General features: G+C 49.1%; 1 protein-coding gene across 3 annotated transcripts in view; it reads left to right on the top strand.

Moving 5' to 3' along the window:
- The first annotated feature begins 1,794 nt into the window (after positions 1-1,794).
- The window catches only part of Dicer1 (dicer 1, ribonuclease III), a 64,858-nt gene continuing 60,652 nt past the window's right edge, over positions 1,795-6,000 (top strand). For all 3 annotated transcript variants that reach the window (XM_029484412.1, XM_021178579.2, XM_021178580.2), the window contains exon 1: positions 1,795-2,062. The gene's annotated coding sequence lies outside the window, so the exon portion shown is untranslated. The remainder of the gene's footprint in view (positions 2,063-6,000) is intronic.

Here is a 6,000-nt window from a genome sequence, read left to right as displayed (position 1 = left end):
GGTCTTTCCAGAGGCAACTAGTGTGGGTTGAGTGGATCATGTGGGAAGAGTCTCATCTGCAGCTGTGTTTCTGTAAGTTAATGTTCTTGAGAGCTGGACATTGTCCAACTGCATATGTAAACGTGAGCTTTTGTGGATATGGGTATATATCATATATACGTGCATATATATCACATATATGTATGATATGGTACATATCAGATATAGCATATACATTATATATTACATATTAATTATACATTGTATGATACATATACATTATACATAATATCTAGCATGATACATATATATGATAGATATCATATATAATACATACATCATATAAATGATACAAATACATTATATATATCATATATGTATGTGCCAGGGCTTTGGCATGTAGCTCAGGCTGGCCTTGATCTGTGATTTTGCTATGGTAACCTCCTCCTCCTCATGCTGGGATAGTCCAAATCTATTTTTTTTTTTTTTGAAAGACAGCCGAAGATGTGGTGCATGCCTTTAATCCCAGTGTTTGGGAGGCAGAGGCAGTTGGATCTTTATGAGTTCTAGGCCAACTTGGTGTACAGAGCAAGTTCTAGGACAGCCAGGGCTATACAGAGAAACATTGTGTCGAAAAACAAAACAAAACAAAACAAAACAAAACAAAACAAAACAAGACAAATGGACCATATTGCCTCCAAGTTAAAGGTAAAGAAATCAGAAACATCTGCTAATGGACAAGAAGTTGGTCTTTAAAAAATATCTTTTTTTTTTTTCTTTTTCGAGACAGGGTTTCTCTGTGTAGCCCTGGCTATCCTGGAACTCACTCTGTAGACCAGGCTGGCCTCGAACCCAGAAATCCGCCTGTCTCTACCTCCCAAGTGTTGGGATTAAAGGCGTGCCTCACCACGCCCGGCGTGGCACACACGTTTAAACCCAAAATTGAGAGGCAGAGGCAGGCGGATCTCTGAGTTTGAGGACAGCCTGGTCTACATAGTGAGATCTGCTTTCGAAATAACAGTAATAAAAAAATAGAAACAAATGACACTAGTATTTATTCAAATAAACAAATCACTTGCACTTATTAAAGATTAGCCTTAACTTGGAGAGGTAACAACCACTACGTGGGACTGTTGGACATAGTTCAGACGGACAGGTATGTGCTTCCAGTGGCTGAGAGAAGTCCCGGGCTAGAACCGTCCATCCCTCACCTGGAGTACCAGTCTATTCCGGAGTCTTTTTCCAAGATGCCACACGGAGGTGGGGGAGGGTCCTACACTAAGATGGTTTTCTTTAAGTCGGTCTCTTTACTCCTCTGATCTCAGCAAGAAGACGCAGCAGAAAGCTCAGCCTTATAAATCCAAGTTTGCATGCCGCGGGCATTTTCTGGTTGTTCAAGTTGGTTTTGAGGGCTGCCCACAGGGCTCAGTTCTTTGGACCAAAAGAGCGGTGCAGCGGGGCTTGCGGATGGGGGCGATGGGTGCCATCATCAAGAAGGGAAAGGAGCCGGGAGCCGTCTAGACCAAGCCGGGACTGCGTAGCCCCAGCGGCGCGTTCAGGGTTCCGGCTGGCCGGCAGGCTGGCTGACTGCGTTGCAGAGCTCGGTCTTCGCATTGGGCCTCCGACGCCACCTCGGCCCGAGTCTGCTGTCTCCCGGCTTCTGAGTGGCTGGGGGGCCGGGGTTAACCTTTCACCTCCGCGCTCCGTCCAATCACAGGACGGCTTTCATGCGGCCGCGGGGCGAACGAGCGAGGGGGCGCGGAGCGGCGGCGCGACGCCGGTGGGATTCTCCAAGCCGCTGTGCGCCGTCGCCGCGGGCCGAGCGCGGGCTGCAGGCGAGCAGGGCGCTGCGCAGTCTCCGCAGGAGCGGGCGGGAGGGGTCGGGGCGCGGCGCGGTGCGGCGCGGGCGGCTCCGGGCCCAGGTGAATGGAGTAACCTGACAGCCGGAACGAGGCGACGGCGAGCGGCAGGAAATGGCGGCGGCGGCGGCGGCGCCGGGCGGCACCGGGAGGCCTGGGCTGTGACGCGCGCGCCGAAGCGGGGTCCGATGGTTCTGGAAGGCCCGCGGCGCCCAGTGCTGCAGGTGAGGCGGGCTTCCCGCTGGGCCGCTTTGTGTCCGGGCCCGGGGGACGGCGATGCCCGGCCCGCCTCTTGCGCGAGGCCCGCGCGGGCGCCGGGAGCAGGCCGCGACGCCGAGCCCGGGCAGAGGACGGTCCACGCGGGCCTCTCTGCACCCCCGCCTTAGGAGGAGCGGCCTTTGACAGGTCCCGTTCCGCGTTCGAAGCCCGGGAGAAGACAGGAGGTATCCACGCGGGCCGGCGTCCCGGGAGCGACCGGGGCCTGCCAAATGGCGCGGGACCCCTGGATGCCTCCGAGGATCTGGAGGGGGACAAGGCCTCAGCGAGGTGCGGGCTGGAGCCCTGGGAAGGACTGTTATGTGTTTATTGGCAGGTGACCAAGGCTGGCCTTAGGGGGTGTGTGGCCCAGGTCATGTTTTGTGCCCCTCCCCTTTTAGGTCGTCTGGACCTTTCGAAGAAGGGTCTTTGCTTAAGGGGCTTTCGTTCGGCCAAATCTGTGTGCAGCTCAAGCCAGCACACCAAATTGGTGTGGATTGCCTAGCAGAGATGAGCTAGGCATTTGCGACTTTGCCTGCAGGACAGAGCCAATGTCCTGAAGACTTGTCCAAATGGATGACTGGGAGTCTATGATCTGTAATAGTCCTTGCTTTTATGAGTAGACTTGTGATTAAAGGGTTAGTTACCGATATATGATGCCCTAAGTATTATGATGATCAAGTGTTGAAAGACGTCATCGGGTGAAAGACTTACTTGGGAGTTTGCTCCTGAGTTTCTGAATCTTTGATTGTTAGTTTTCTGAGGAACCTCACTGTAAGTCAGTAGGAAAGGATGCAATTCAAGAGTTAAGCAACTTGGGATATGTTTTTCAAACCTGTTGTAAAGTAGGATCGCTGAGTTGGAAATTCATTGGTATAAACATTAAGTTTTCTAGGCAAAAATTTTCATAGTAACCGAGGACCCGAAATTTTACCAAAAGGTGAATACTGGGTGACGCTTGTAGCAAACAGTAGTTTGGATGTTTTTGGAAATATCTTTTTGATACCTTTGGGGACTGAGTTCTGGAATAATCTGTTTCACTTTTCAGGCTACCTGTGAAACATGCAGTGTGTAATATAAACAGTGCACAATATCATGACTGGTGTGTATTTTATAGAACTGTCAGCACCAAGGGTTGCTTTTGTAGTAGCCTAAGTTTGTGAATTTACACGTGGCTCCAAAAGATCACTCGGTTGGCTTTAACTGGGTGATAAAAGACCTTGCAACTGCATTAATAATGTAGTTGTCTTCCTGTTCCACACTGAGCACTGCATTATAGCAGTGTTTCTGGGCAGGAGTTGTATAGCTAGGCTGTTTGTCTGTTGTTGAACTTTCTTGTTTTGGTTTTAGAAGGTATTTTTGGTGTAGTTCATATCTGTCTTTCTTGAAAGAAACTTTTAGGAAGTTTCTCTCTCAGCCTCTGGGATACCGGAATTACAGGCATGCACCACCAGGCCTGACTCTCTTGGTTCTGATCAGAGAGTGGTTTCATGGTGGTATGTATGAGTGTGTCTAGGTGTAGCTCTGCTTTCTAGGGAGGGTAACGTGTGTAGCATTGTGTCACACAGCATTGCCACATCTGACTCTTTGACCAGTCTGATGCGGTGAGATGGGGATGTCATTTGAGAAGGTGGGTGTGCTCTCTAAGGATTGCCTCTCTGCAGCCTACACAGCTTAGCCGTGGCAGGGAAGGAGGACACTTGCTAAGTCTCATCAGTCTGTACCAAGACGTGTCAGGCTCTTTTCTCAGAGTCTCACTGAATGAATTCTCAGTGTGTTCATGCAGTATCCTCCTTCCTGGTTGTACACACGAGGGAAGTGCGACTCTGATGATTTCTTCAGCGTGTGAGGCTGCCTGAGCCTTGACTGGATCATGCTTTGGTCTCGGAGCCTGCATACCTGCTTCTCAGGGTGTGCTGTCCAAGTGGATTTAGGCAGACAGCCCAGCGTGGGATCCGTCCTCAGTCAGTACAGTGGCGTGAGTGGAGAAGCGCTGTCCCACTGAGAGAGTCAGGTGACTTCTGTTTGTCTCAATGTGTACAGTTGTTTTAACATGTGCCAACATACTCAGGATTGACGCTTCGGCCATGAAGTACAGTGCAGCTGCTTTCAGGTTTGCAGGTCTCACCACTGCCCTTCTCCAGACTTCTCCCTCACTGGGACACTTTCACCACTCAGCACTGAGCCACGTTCCGCCCTTCATTCCCAAGTGACCCCCTCGTTTTCCTTGTCGTTGAGTTTGGCCGTGCTAGGAACCTCTTGTAAGTATGGACAGAAAGGATCTGTCCTTTGGGGCTGGTGCGCTGACACTTAGCATACACCTCTGGCTTCATGCCGAGTGCATCTGTCTCCTCCCTTTGAAAGGCTGAAACTCTTGTAAAGACAGCTTCTCGCCTTAAGATGTGGGAAAAGTACAGTTATAGTAGGCCCTTCTTTTACTTTCCTATCCCAGTCAGCCATGTGATCATGAGGTGTAGCCTGGGATGCCTCACATCCTGCTTCGTTGTTCAGCCAGAAAGTTGACAAGCGCTCCTCAGTTCTGTGTTTCCAACTCAGAAGTGGGTGTCTAGGGCCACCAGAGATGGAGGGGCACCTGCGTATGCCTTGTTCTGATTTCCCAGCCATCTGTGGATAGCAGCTTCCATCTTTTGACTTTTGACTAGTTGCTGTGAGAATAGATACGCATGGGACCCTTTGAGGCCCCGCTGTTGTCCCTTCTTTTGGCATATACCTCAAAGTGGTCAGGTTGCTTGTTCATCAGAACACTAGGCTCAGGTTCCTTCCTGATTCTTAATCTTCTACAAATAGTTCTTCTGTGTCAGTAGAAGACTAGAATCTTCTCCAAGTCCAGGAGTTACTGATTTGTAGAATCTCGGTTCTTATCACAGTATGGCAAACAGGGATTCTTATCACTGAATTTGTTCAGTGGATCAGCAGGCTCATTATGTCCTAATGGAGGCAGAGGAGGGGGCTGCGAAGGTTTCTGTGTACTTTGTGCAAATAGAAAGTTGAAGCTGGGTGATTATTTTGTTTACCTTAGGCTTTGCTGTTTGAGCGCTCAAGAGTTTAGCTCATCCTGAATGCCAGCGGGTGTGTGTTTGTGTGTGTGTGTGTGTATGTGTGTGTTGTGTTGTGTTGGCTTCTGCTTACAGGTTCCTTGGAATATCTTCAGAGTAGGCTGTACTCTTGGAGGCAACATTACTTTGGTAGTGTTCCACCTCTAGTCTGTGCTGCTTGGTCTTTTTAGCACTGTTTCCTGATTCTTTGATGCTTATCGATATTTCTTTCTTTTTTTTTTTTTTTTTTTTTTTTGGTTTTTTGAGACAGGGTTTCTCTGTGTAGCCCTGGCTGTCCTGGAACTCACTTTGTAGACCAGGCTGGCCTCGAACTCAGAAATCCGCCTGCCTCTGCCTCCCAAGTGCTGGGATTAAAGGCGTGCGCCACCACCGCCCGGCTTCGATATTTCTTTTAAAGAGACTTTGGTTTTTAAAAAGTTGTTCTCATAGATAAGCATTTGTATAATAATTCTGTGTTCTTTGAGAAGGGATGTAGACCGTTCTTACACTAATAAGAAGGTGCTTTTAAGATCTGAGATTAACAGTGTAGGCTTAAGACCGTCCATGGATGGAGGACTAGGTGAAGAGCTTCCACAAGGGTAATTCACAGCTTTGAGCACCTTAGGTGCGTTCACTTGTTTGCTTTGTTTTAATTTGCCAAAATGCAAGAGGAACTCAAGGTAATTATGGTTGCATCGATTAATGAGGGAGGTGTAACCGTTAGCCAGGAGAAACAGATCTTCTCTTTCATCAACAGGGGTTGTTTGGATTCTTCAACACCATGATGGTGGTCATGATTGGAGTCAGTGTTGACCCTTCCACATGATGACCGTGCCTCCCATTCCGCTCTA

This window comes from Mus caroli, chromosome 12, assembly GCF_900094665.2.
Source record: "Mus caroli chromosome 12, CAROLI_EIJ_v1.1, whole genome shotgun sequence".
NCBI lineage: Eukaryota > Metazoa > Chordata > Mammalia > Rodentia > Muridae > Mus > Mus caroli.
This window is presented reverse-complemented; position numbering and strand designations above follow the sequence as displayed.